At 34.9% G+C, this 12,843-nt stretch overlaps 1 protein-coding gene across 6 annotated transcripts in view; it reads right to left on the bottom strand.

Annotated features, from left to right (window-relative positions):
- Positions 1 to 12,843, bottom strand: part of LOC117171963 (cyclin-dependent kinases regulatory subunit-like) — a 120,209-nt gene that overhangs the window by 60,199 nt on the left and 47,167 nt on the right. The window lies entirely within an intron of this gene.

Here is a 12,843-nt window from a genome sequence, read left to right as displayed (position 1 = left end):
CCGCCTGTCACAGCACACTTTCTCACTACCGCCACTAACATGCAAGTCATTTTAAAGAATTATAATCAATGAGAAAGAAATTAATTTTGCACAAATTTGTGATTTATTGTTGGTAATCGAAATTTATATGACCGTAACTTTTTTTTTAAATAAGAATTTTTTAAAATTTCGCAAAGACCGACAAAAATATATATACTAAAAAGATTTCGGAAGAAATCGATACCGAACCCATAATCAATGACCCAGAAGTTGGATTTTGATAGAACTATGCATTTGAATATAAATGAACGCGAATTTAACCCTCAAGATCTATCTAATAGAGTGGGCAATGTTTTGAACGAAAGTACCACACAACGAAACCCGAACGCGATTTACCTTTACGAAAGGGAAGTTTATGTTTACAGAAACGAATATTATCCTCAGAGTATTCTATGAATTTATGGATAGGGAGGCATTTGGAAGGTGAAGTATGGGATTTTGTTGAGGTTTCATAAGATTGTTGAAAAGAAAAACGCTTCTCTTCTTGGAATAGGATGCAGGCGACCTTCAAATGGAAGATTTCTGAGTCTGGTGTGGGACTTACTACTTTGGTGGTAGTGCAAGATTGTTTTGAAAGATCTTGGACGATTTGCATGCAACATTTAATCTACACCATAGGCTTAAAATGTGTTTGTACATGAGAATTAGAAAGGGTAAACTGGATTTGGTTTTGAGTTTTACATATTTTACTGACGGACGCATTTGCACAATACATGTAATGAGATGACATGTATGAACGTTTTTTAGGTGCCATTAGCTTATGGCAGATGTCTCCAATGGGACATCTAGCATGCAAACTCTTTTTTAGTACGTAACAGATTTTTTTTTAATATAAGACATAGCTTCTTCCTTAAGCATGCGGTAAGTAATTAAATAAGTCTACGTATGAGTAAAAATATGTGTATATATTTTTAAAAAAATTTTTGTTAACTTTCCTCATATTGCTTAATACGGAGTGTTTCACGCACACGCTGAATACCTAAAACACATGCTATCCCGGTGCCTTACCCACGCGGGAACAACTCTCTACATACATAATGTGGCCTGAGTGCTTTATAACCATATTTGTCGCTCGTATGGCGTTGGCCGCGACCCTGCCTTGCCGAACGCAGGGCAGGTCAGGACATTTGGAAAATTTCGTCCAAAACGAGAAGTGCCAAATTTTCTGGAAACACAATTTTTGGCAGCCGTTTCCGTTGCACGCTCGATGCCTGACATCGTTCTCCAAAACTTCGAGAAACGAACTATATTCGTGATCGGATTCTCGGTTCCGGCCGACTATAACATCACTGCTCAGGAGAAGGACAAAGAGATGTATCAAGATTTTAAAAGGGAGCTACAACGACTGTACCCAAAATATTCGGTTAAAGTAATTGTCCTACTGATCAGTGCTCTCAGAGGTGCGAAATTATTAGTGGTTCGTAACCTTAAAGCCATATCAGCGTGCCAAAAATATGCCAAGGCATTGCGAGATGGATACAGAAAGCTGTCATTCTTGGATCGCTTTTAATATGCATGTACTAATTTCTTTTGGCTTAGATTATTGTTTTCTTGTATCCTCTTTTAAGAATATACTCATAATATTTTTTTATAATGGTTTCTTATTAGTTATTAATACTCCTATTTGCTTATAGGTTATATTATTTGCCTGCGGTAGTAAATAGCTTAAATCTAACGCGTTTTTACATGAGGAAGAGAATAATTTCTCTGATCAGACTTTAGTAAGATCACTGGCTTCTTCCTCTTGACTGACGTATGGTTATTGATCCTGAGCCTGGTATTGGTGCTTCGAGCTCTAGGGACATTGTATCCTGGAGGATAAAAGTTTCCGGTTCCATCATCCAATTTTACCCCTTTATGGTTTTTTTAAATCGTTCGGCTCTCGGTTTGGCGGGCAATTTTAACCATTTTTCCCAGAAACGGGAAGACCTCGTTTTACAGTGGAATTAATTAAGAACAGCACCAAGTGCCGCGTGGCTGGCATCCGTTTATAGAAATAAAAAACTGCTTATATCGGGATACTAGAGAAGAATATGTTCACAAAATTGATGTTGTTCTATCTTGATAACATAGGCATCTTTGAAGTACAACTGACATTCGTTTCAAATTATTAATTATTTGAAGGAAAATATGCAAGCATCGTTCTATCAAAATAATAGTCAACATTTCTATATGAGTCTACTTGGATCAAGAAACATTTAGTTAAAGTTTTAGCTAATTATCATGAGAATATAACATTTTTAATTCAATATTTTATTAAACTTTACGCAAATATGTATAATGGAACAAATGAATTCAATAGCTATTTTCTTGGAGTAAATATATTCTTGATTAAATTAGTAGTTCTGATTCTATTATTTTCTTCATTCAAAAAAATCGGTCGATTGTAACAAAAATACTGGCTTCTTGCAAGTAGAATCAGCCAACTAATTCAGTCAACTTGATTTATTGCAAATTTTTTCCCGTGTAGAATATTTCTGTGATTTACAGTGAAGTTTGTAGCTTGCAACTTTATCCTACAGTGTATCAGATTTGAACATGCCAATCTTTTCAGAGTACACGAAAATTCTAGCCTTACACGGGTAATACACCCTTTGGAAAGACACTGCGCACTGCGAGTACCGCAGAAAACGAACGGCAGAAGGAACCCTTCCTATTGAATAAAGCTCGATAGGAACCAGCCAATTACAGCATAGCGTGCTCAACTACTTTTTTTTATCTCAAACCAATTTTTCAACATAATGGCTTTAAAATAAACCAACTTTCGCTATGCTAAAAATTTAATCATTCGGAGCAGTATTGTAGATTATCATGGGTTTTTATGCCATAACTTAAAAAAAATTTTCTCTCCCCTCTCCTGACAGCTCCAAAAATAATTATTTTAAATAAATTAATTTTCTACTGTGTGAAACTTTTATTCATTGGGGGTGGGGGATTATTGCAGGGTGTAGGTTTATCGTACAGTGTGCCAGGTTTGAATATACTAACCTTTTCAGTGCATACAAAAATTCTAGCATTGGGCGGGTAATGGCATACGTTAAGAAATTACTTCGCGCTGCGAATATTGCACGAAAACGAATGGCAAAAAGACCCCTTGCTATCGAACAGAACAGGTACATCCAGCTAATCATGGCATATCGTACTTAATTGGCATAGAGAGCCAGTCCAACGGAAGACGACTCCCACTAAGTTCGACACTCCAGCTTCGACGCTTGTTATCACCAGGTCGTTCAACGTTTACGCTCAATAGATCTACAGTTACCTGTCACAACTGAACGATTAAATTCCACTTTTAAAGGAAGAGTAAGGTGTAGTGAATTTAGCGTTTTAATAGTGGTTAATAATTAAGCATGGAAACCTTCTTGGAGCTTTAAAATTTTATATTTAATTTTTGAAACAGAAGAACAGTAACTAGGTGTTTTACAATTGAATTGGAGTCTTTCTTTGTGATTGTTTCGCCCGTCACTTGGCTCACCAAGGATTCAGATGCAAATCATTTAAAGCTATCAGAATTCATCATAACCTCTGTTTCGTCAATGTTGGTTTGCCCGCATTGTGGCTCATAAAGTTCTGTGAATGAGAGTAAGACTTGCTTTCTCTTACTTTCAGTCACCAATTGTACCTAGGTTTTTAATAATTAAATCATAAGCTTTTCTTGAGATTGATTTCGCCCGTCTCCTGGCTCGCCCAAGATTCGTTTGCTAAATATTTCGGAGGATATTCTTTCTTTCTGCAGTGTTAGCTGGCCCGCATTGTGGCTCATAAGAGTTTTTGGATGAAGATAACACAAATGTATTTTCTACACATTTTAACAAAATAAGTATTCTTAATTTTAACTTTCTTTTGACGAGTAAAAATAAAGCCAATTCTAATAATTTTATTTTAGAATCCAAGCAAGAGACACTAAGCGAACTAATTTATCCAGAAAGAAATGAATTCGTTAGTCCTTTTTGATTTATTGTATTTTGTTTATGTTCCTTCATAAGGCTTCCGAACATTGTGGCCTTGGAATTTACTCACGACAGCCCTGAGAACCCCCGAAAATCAAAATAAATTAAGAGCATTTACTTAGGTAAATATAATTTATAGAAAGATTTATGAAATATTATAAGTTGAAAATTATGTATGTTTTACATAATACTATTTTGGCTTCTTAATTTACATAATTTTAATCTCTTTTGGAAAAAATGTCTTCCATCTCGTTCAATCATAATGAGACACTGAATTATTTAAATCTTATAAGTGGTCCCGATCTGTCCTCAACGACCAGTACTGGTAAGGCATGCCCCACTCCGCGATCAGCGGCCAATGATAAGTTGGTGCGAGATAACATAAAACAAACTTTTGCTTTTAAATCATCAGGACTTAATCCAGGTACGGAGGGTTTCATTTTTTGTGCCAGAACGGTATAATATCTACCTTCGTATACCGCGACTGTACTTTATGTCAACAAGTTCCCAGCTTTACGTACGGAGCGTTTCACGCACACGCTGAATACCTAAAACACATACTATCCCGGTGCCTCACCCACGCGGGAACAACTCTCTACATACATACATATTTATTGACTCGCTAAGATAATTATTCAGATCGATCGATTGATTCAGATCATTAGAAAGGAGTTGATGTAAAGATTTGGAAACACCAAATCAGACCAATCTTCGACCGACAATATATATAATAAATTGTAGAAAAATCATTCCTTCTGTTCCTTATCGACTCTAAAATTGGAATGATTGTTATTTCGCACACAAATTGTTTTAAACTAAGGTATTATTATTTAAATATTTTACTCATAAATAATCATTTTTTAACCATTTATATTTATTTTTATTATGCATCAGCTTATTAGAATTATTGATTTAGATACTCCGAAAAAGGCACGCAGTTATGCCGAAACGTCGTCGAAGTTTAAATTTGTCTAAAAATAAATTGAGTTGATGCGATAGCTCTAATTTGTTTTCATTTTACCTTAACCGTAATACAGACCGAATGATTTTTCTACAATTTAGAATAGGAATTGTTAGATTGATTGATGCTCATGAGACATTGATAAATTTTGTTCTATCAGACGCATCAAATTGATTAATATCAGCAACTTTTCCGTCGCCACCTGCAGCAGCAAGAAGCGAAAGCTCGCCAAGCAGCCCGATGACGCCTCCGTCAGTACCTGCAGTGACCAGGAAAGGGCTACCCCCCTCAAAGGAAGCAGTAAGTCGTGAAGAACATCAATGGTAAGCATACCACTATCAAATAGGTTCACAGCGATCGACAACCCTCAACGTAAAATTACAGCTACAGCAGAAACATCTGCTGTGCCTGGAAAATAGCTCCAATTCACGTGATTATAGACGAAATAAACCATCCGTACACAGTGCTTCACAATATTAAAAAAAACTCTACTAATTACAAACCCATAGTCTATAATATTGGGTCAGATGTATATTATGTTCAGTTTTCCCACATAGAGGACTACCACTATTATCAGAAATCTAGAGAAACAAGAATTTCAGTATTACTTGTATTACTGGCTGACCCCAAGGAAGAAGAATATGCAATTATTTCAGTTTCTTGCATGAGAAACTGATAAAATAAAATACCTATACCCATGTTTTTCATAACTGTACATAATACACCACAGGCAAAAACTTTGCTCAAGCTGCAGTCACTTTCTTTTATCAAAATAAAAGTGGAGCCGTATGTTAAGTCTAAAGAAACTTATCAGTCCTCCAATTGCTTGAGATTTCATCATGTTTCTGCCATGTGACATGTTACTCCAAGCTGTGTCAAACGTGGGGCTTCAAATAGCAGCGCCAGCTGCAAAAAGGATTTACAGGCACCGGCCACTTGCGCTAACACTGTGCTGAAAAGCACCCAGCAAACTATAGAGAATGCTCTGCCTTTGAGAAAGCCTATAAAAAACCAACGGAAAATACTAAAACTCCAGGTATTACAAAAGAACTTTCAGCTTCCGCCAGACCCACACCACAGCAGAGAACTCCGTGTTAAAGCAGGAACGTCTAAAAATAAAACTTGCGAGACTAAATACAAAATTAAACAACAACCAACAAAAAGACAGAACCTTCAAATTACAAAGCTTACACCCTCTAAATGTGAATCCCTACTAATCAAGCAAGCACATTATAAAAGGTGCCACAACCTTAACCCCCGACATAATGGGGAATAAAATGAGCACGGCGGAATCTCTTATCTCAACTGCCGAGATTATAAACAAAATTCTATCACTTACTATTGAAAATGCCTACGTTTAATAACAATATTCTGAAAATCATTTTCTGGAACTCTCAAGAGTATCATAAAGAAGAGACTCCAATTAGCCACCTACATTTACAAGGCGTCCCGAGATGAACTCTCCTATTTCAATGCTTCATCAATTTTTTCCTAGATGTCGCAACAGTTGTGGTAACCCAACATACGTTTTAAAAGAAAAATGCCCGGAGAATAGCGCTTGACGAAAAACACGATAATCTCAAAAATTCTCGTTCGAACGCTTTGGGCGACGTTTATAGGCACACAACCAATCGCCCACATAACCAGAAGCGCGAAACTTATGATACAAACTTTTTATTATTGTTTTTGTTAGGCGCTGTTATCCGGGTATTTTTCATTCAAAACGCAATCTGGTTTGCGACAACCGAGTATTTTTTCTGAATTTACACTTCGACATTTTGTGGTCAATATTGTCAATACTGGGTTTGATGTTAATGTGAATGCAAAATTACAAAAACTCTCAACAGAAACTGAACGGATTAACCACTTTTCTTCTATATTTTTTTAATCGTCTCGTCGTTATATAATGAACCTAATGCAGCATATTAAAATTACATTCATTAAAATTTTATTATTTTTTAATTCCTCATAACCAGCTCCAATTCTCTAACAATAGAAGCATCGAATGAGGCATCATAGGCACTCAGTCTTCATCCTGGGTTTCTAATATCGTCTAAAAAATAAAATTCTGGAGCCCCCATTGGTTCATTCAGAAATGGGCCGCGCCCATATTTGGTTAATCATGGCTACTCTCACGGTGGCGGTTTTCTCCTTCCCAGGCGCATAAAATGCTCCATATTTTCAAATAATTGAAAAAAAGCAACAAGAGCATTTTTCGAAAAAACTCTGTTTGATTTTGTATTCAGCCCTTTATATTATGCGGTTAAAATATTACATTAAACAGTTCATAATTGTAGAAGAAAAGCTTTTTTTTTGCAATACATGCACTAAAATTCAAGCCTGAGGAAGCGCACAACAACTTCTTCCATTTCAATCATTTTTCGGGGAGATCACTGATAGCGACTTCGCTGGCCTAGTCCACCACTCGCGTGTATTGGATCTCAAAAGAGGGGACGATGGTTGAGCCCCCCTCATGTGCCCTTTTTTATTAAATTTATTCGATCTTAAACCGTTTTGCCGACCTGGCGGCTTAGCATACCGCGCCTACACTGCGTAACGGCTTAATGTTCAACGGCTAAATGCTTTGGCATCTAAACGTTCCGCGACCAAATGACCGCAACTAAACGTCCCATGCCCCCATCCATAAACTTTCGCAAATTGAGGAAGAAGAGAATTGAGGAGAGGAAAAAGAAACACCAAAGAAGGACTGCATAACAAAAGCTAAAACGGGTCCATCGAGAATTTGAAACAAAGGCAAATGATCAGATTACAAACATAAAATAAATATATCAAAAGATAATCTAAAAATCCATCCATCCACCGATACATTCATAAATTTATTTATCCATCCATCCATCCATTTATTCATCCACCCATCCACCCATCCATGCGAAAAAGGCCTAATGGGCAAACAACAAGAAAAAAAGTGCCACTACATTTTTAATTGTAGCGATTTCAATTTGGGCGTTACAAGAATTACACCGCAGCGGCAGCTGTTGATGGAATGAGCCCGTCGTCTTAACTGTAACTGCGTCATGTTGCGCAACATTTCGACACGACCCTGATGTTAAGGTTTCAGTGAATTTTAATGCAAAATTTTTAAATATAGTCTACATTTTTTTTTAATCTAAAAAAAGGGATATATGCGTCTTTGGGAGACTCTTTAATGACGAAAAACTCACCTTTCCTCATGGGTCTTTTTTATAACAAAATTGTGAAAGGGAATCGACAAAAAAAATTGCGAAAAATTCACGGAGATATCTCTTGATAACAAAAATTACTGTACATTTTACAGATTTTTCCGATGATTAGTTAAGCTAAAAATTTCGAAAACGAAATTCGCTTGGAATGGAAGCTTTTAATGCGTCCCCTAAGGGTTTACATTTTTTTTTGCACCTTCTTTATTCCTTTACACATTCCCCACAAACTTACTTGGTCGTGGAAGGGGGACCTACAGTTTCAGGTGGGTTCCGAACCACCAAGAGCAACAGCTTTAAGTACTTAGAGGAAACCATTTTCTTTAGAGGTACCCGTCCCACGACTCTCCGAAGATGAACAACTACCTTGCTAGGCTAGTGTTCACCGCATTGGCCGCCGAGGCTCTTCCAGAGTGCGAGATGGGAATCGTACCCGCAAGCCGACGGAGTGGGTCCAAAGCCTACGCTTTAACCCTAGTTGATACGAAAGCTCATTTGGATTGGGGGCCGTTTTTATATGGGAACCCGTCTGTACCAGTGAATTTCATATAATCCATATCGCCTTAAATCAATGCAGGGATACTTAAAGAACACAAACAATTTTTTGTGGGTAATTTTGAACCAATCTATCTAGATTATTACATTTTCCAAATAGGAAAAGAACAATCCAAATAAATTTTCTATGCATTTCCAAAATTGCTAATATTCAATACATTCTTTTACATAAATTGTTTTAAAATGCCTTCAAAAAACTGACGTCAAATTATTTGTATTTAATTAAAAGAACTCTTAAAATATTCATGAACAGACTCTGCACATTAAAACAAATCATGTTTTGCATAAATTCATACGTGAAAAAATAGATTTATTTTCGATCTTGAATAAAAATAAATAATTGATCAAATAATTACAATTTAAGTTCACTATTATAAAACTTACATGTATGACGATAAAAAGCAATTTTTTCTCTGGTAGTACGATAAATTGGCAGTGAAGTATCAATATTATTCAAAAACTAATTAAAAGTTAATAATTACTATTATTATAACGATATTTATAACACAATAATAAATTGCATATTTTATAACCCTTATATCTGTACCACTGAGCTTTCTAGATTTACAAGGTTTTTTTAATTACGTGCGCTCCTTAAAATTTATCAACAAAAACAATTAGCATTGTTAGAAACCAATAAAATTTTATAAACAATAAACCAAAAAATCCTTTATTTTTGTAGAAAGAAATCGTTTTTCGCGGCCTATGTAGTTTACAGTATAGCAAATATACTTCTCGATTAATTCATCATCTCAAAATAACAACTGCTATTGTTATGAAGAGCTGCGGATATTTCTTGTGCACTAATAGCGATTATTTTCTTACAGCTAATATATCGACGTCTTCTATGAAGAATAGGCTATCTTTTTGTTACCGTTAAGAAATAGGCTATCTCCATTTGGCTAGGTTTTCAGGATCAATAAGTAACCTATTATTTTTCGAAACATTTCCTACGAATTCAAAACTACAACATTGTGTGTGACAGTTTATAATGTAATTTAAGCTCCTATAACTTTCAAAACAAGAAATTAAACAAAAAAATTATTTACTTTAACACTTCTACGTGTTTACTAAATTGCATACAAAATGAAGTTAGCCTAATTCTTAACGGTAACGAAAAGATAGCCTATTCTTCGTAGAACCCATCGATATATAGATTACAGTATATCAAAGAACTTGTCCGATTATAAATTATGATCCCAAAACTTACCTGCGAATATTCATCATGAATTATTATCTTTTATTTGCATAAGAAATTAGTTGTAAGAAAATGTATTCATTTTTTGCCGCAAAATTTATTTCTTCAGCTAACATAGAGATTAAGGTGTCCGATCATAAATTACTTGATACCCGAAGCCTGAAATAAAACAATTTACTGGTAAGCTCATATCCAGTTGCATCTAACAGGCATGCAGTACTTAATAACGTACACTGAAACTAGTTTTAAAAACTTGAACTTGCTTATAACATAACGATTTATATTTTGGGATCATAATATATAATCGGACACGTTCCTTGATATACTATAATCTGTATTACTAACTGTATATAAATACTAGATATTAGTGCATAAGAAAGATTCGCAGTTGGGTAAATTCTCTAAAGAAATTTGAATTAGATACGCTGGAAACAAAAAATTCTACGTCAAAGTGTAAATATCGGATTTTGTTAATTTCATTTGTTTATAACAAGAGAAATGGTTATTTTTTATGACGAATCAATCGGGAATACTCTTTGATTACACTGTAAACTCAACAGCTAGAAAAAAACTATTTTTTACAATGAAAATAAGCTAATTGTTCTTATTATATTTTAAGGCAAGGACATGATTATAAACATTTTACAGTTTATTGAAAAAAAAAGAATTTTTTAATTGCTAAAATCATTCGAATGTTCCTGCGAATTCTCAAAAATTGACCGGAAGTTTTTTTTAAATGCAGTATTTTCCGAATGAGCGTAGGCATTTAGGATTCCATTTTTTTGTATTCTACGTGGGAATTCTTGCTTTTTGAATTGATGCTGAAAATATTCAAAATTTAAAAAAAAATGACAATATAGCGGTTTTATTTTTAAAATTAGTGTCTTTTAAGAATTATTGTGAGCAGATCTGATCATCGTTTAAGAAAAAAAATAAAAAATCCTATTTGAGAAAAGATTGTTTCCCTGGGCTCAAAAATGGCTAAGCCCGTGTAGAACTAATACGATACCTTTCTTATATAAGCAGAAAATGTAAACAACATATAAGAAAAAATAAAAAAGGCGGGGCTTTCCAGAAAATCTTCATTCTTTTCATTGAATTTGGAAACATGTAAAGAAGATTTTCAGAAACCCCACCTTCTTATATTTTTTAATATTTTTAAAAAGTTTCTGCTAATACGAGGTTTGTTAAAAAAAGGTGTCTTCTTATTTTTATTGAAGAATATTTATTTATTTATCAATATCTATTGCGTACCCTTCAAAGAAACCCCCCTCAGATATAATACACTAGTTTTAGTGCTTTTTCCAATCCTCAAAGCACTTCTGATATGCACTTTTTGGTATGGCCTTGAGCTCTTCCAGTGATGCGGTCTTTATCTCCTCAATCGTGGAAAAACCTCGTCCTTTCATGGGTCTTTTCAGTTTTGGGAACAGGAAAAAGTTGCAGGTGGCAATGTCCGGTGAATACGGTGGCTACGGCATGGTTATGGCAACGTTTTCATCGGTTGTGCTTGGAACGCTTAATTTTAGCTTTCACACAAAATTTAAGACAAATTATTTGATCCATTTTTTCGATAGCAAAAAATCGCCAAGCACTCCAAAACATGTCTCAACTTTTTATTTGTAAAAAGCAAACTAAACATGTAAAATGGCTGCTAATGTCAACATATATTGGGGACACGTGTACCAACATAATAAAACAAAAAAATCGAAAATCGAATGTACATAGCCTGCGAAATTTTTAAGTCACATTTTTTTTAACAAACCTAGTATAAAAAAGGACGCCTCTCAATTTTAGAGTAGACGCTGTTTTTGTAGAACTTTTCTAAATATATAAACTTTTATCTTAACCTTTTTTTGGTACTTTTGTTGTTTCTGAGGAAAATGTAAAAATTCGATGTTTCCAAAATAATGTTTTTCAATGTGAAGCAGTGCCAGTCTTGCAACTCCTCTCCAGTTACAGCATATTTATGTTGGCAATTATAGTTGTTAGAAAACAGATGACTTTTGAATAATTTTCTACCTCTAGCTGTTATATGACCAGTCAATTTCACTGGAAAGCAATCGAAAAGAAAAAGCTAGCCACACGTTTTGCCCAATTGCAAGATGGCGCCCACTCCTCTAAAATGTCTATTTTTGTTTTGTGGACGATGCATGATTTTCAACTGACTGACTGTTTGAGGAACAGTTATTTTAACAGAAAAAAATTCGCAAATGCACTTATCAGATGGCGCTACCGGCGTCCAAAATTGACCATTTTTTGGGAGGGTGAATTTATAACTTAAAAACTTAAAAATACACTTGTACCACGTTCTTAACGGTTGCCTGAAGACGCTACAGAGGTCCAAACTTGTCAATTACGAGAGGGGGCATGACTTTAAATAGTGTGAATGTTTAAGGACTAGTTATTTTTTCACTGACAAACATTCGAAAATCCACGTTTCACACATTTTGCCTGTCTGGGTGGAAGAAAGCGCTACAATCGACCAAAATTTTCTGAGGGAGGCGGGTTATTTTCTAAAGTCTGGATAGGGATTATTATTGAAAATTAATTTTTACATTTTTAAAAAGCCCAAAATTGTGGCGCGTTTGATTTCTTTAATTTTTCAAATTTAATCTAGTGGAGGTGCTGGCTGGTGCTGGTAAAATTCGGGTTTTGACCAAAATAATAAGTAATAATAAAATAATAATTTTTGGGCATTGGTGCCCAAAAGAGCCCAAAATTATGGCATAAAGAAAATATTCCAATTCGGTTATGGATGTGGTAGCAAAACGCATCCTAGTCACGAGCCTTGTAGTTTCCTTTTTTACTCCCTTATTTTTCCATGAAATTGTCTAATACTTTAGGAAACGAAGAAGAATAGTCTATTTTACCAGAATATAATAATAACATTAAATCGGCACAAATGAAAATAAGATTCGTACCCGGCTCATATTACATATA

This window comes from Belonocnema kinseyi, chromosome 4 (genome assembly GCF_010883055.1).
Source record: "Belonocnema kinseyi isolate 2016_QV_RU_SX_M_011 chromosome 4, B_treatae_v1, whole genome shotgun sequence".
NCBI lineage: Eukaryota > Metazoa > Arthropoda > Insecta > Hymenoptera > Cynipidae > Belonocnema > Belonocnema kinseyi.
This window is presented reverse-complemented; position numbering and strand designations above follow the sequence as displayed.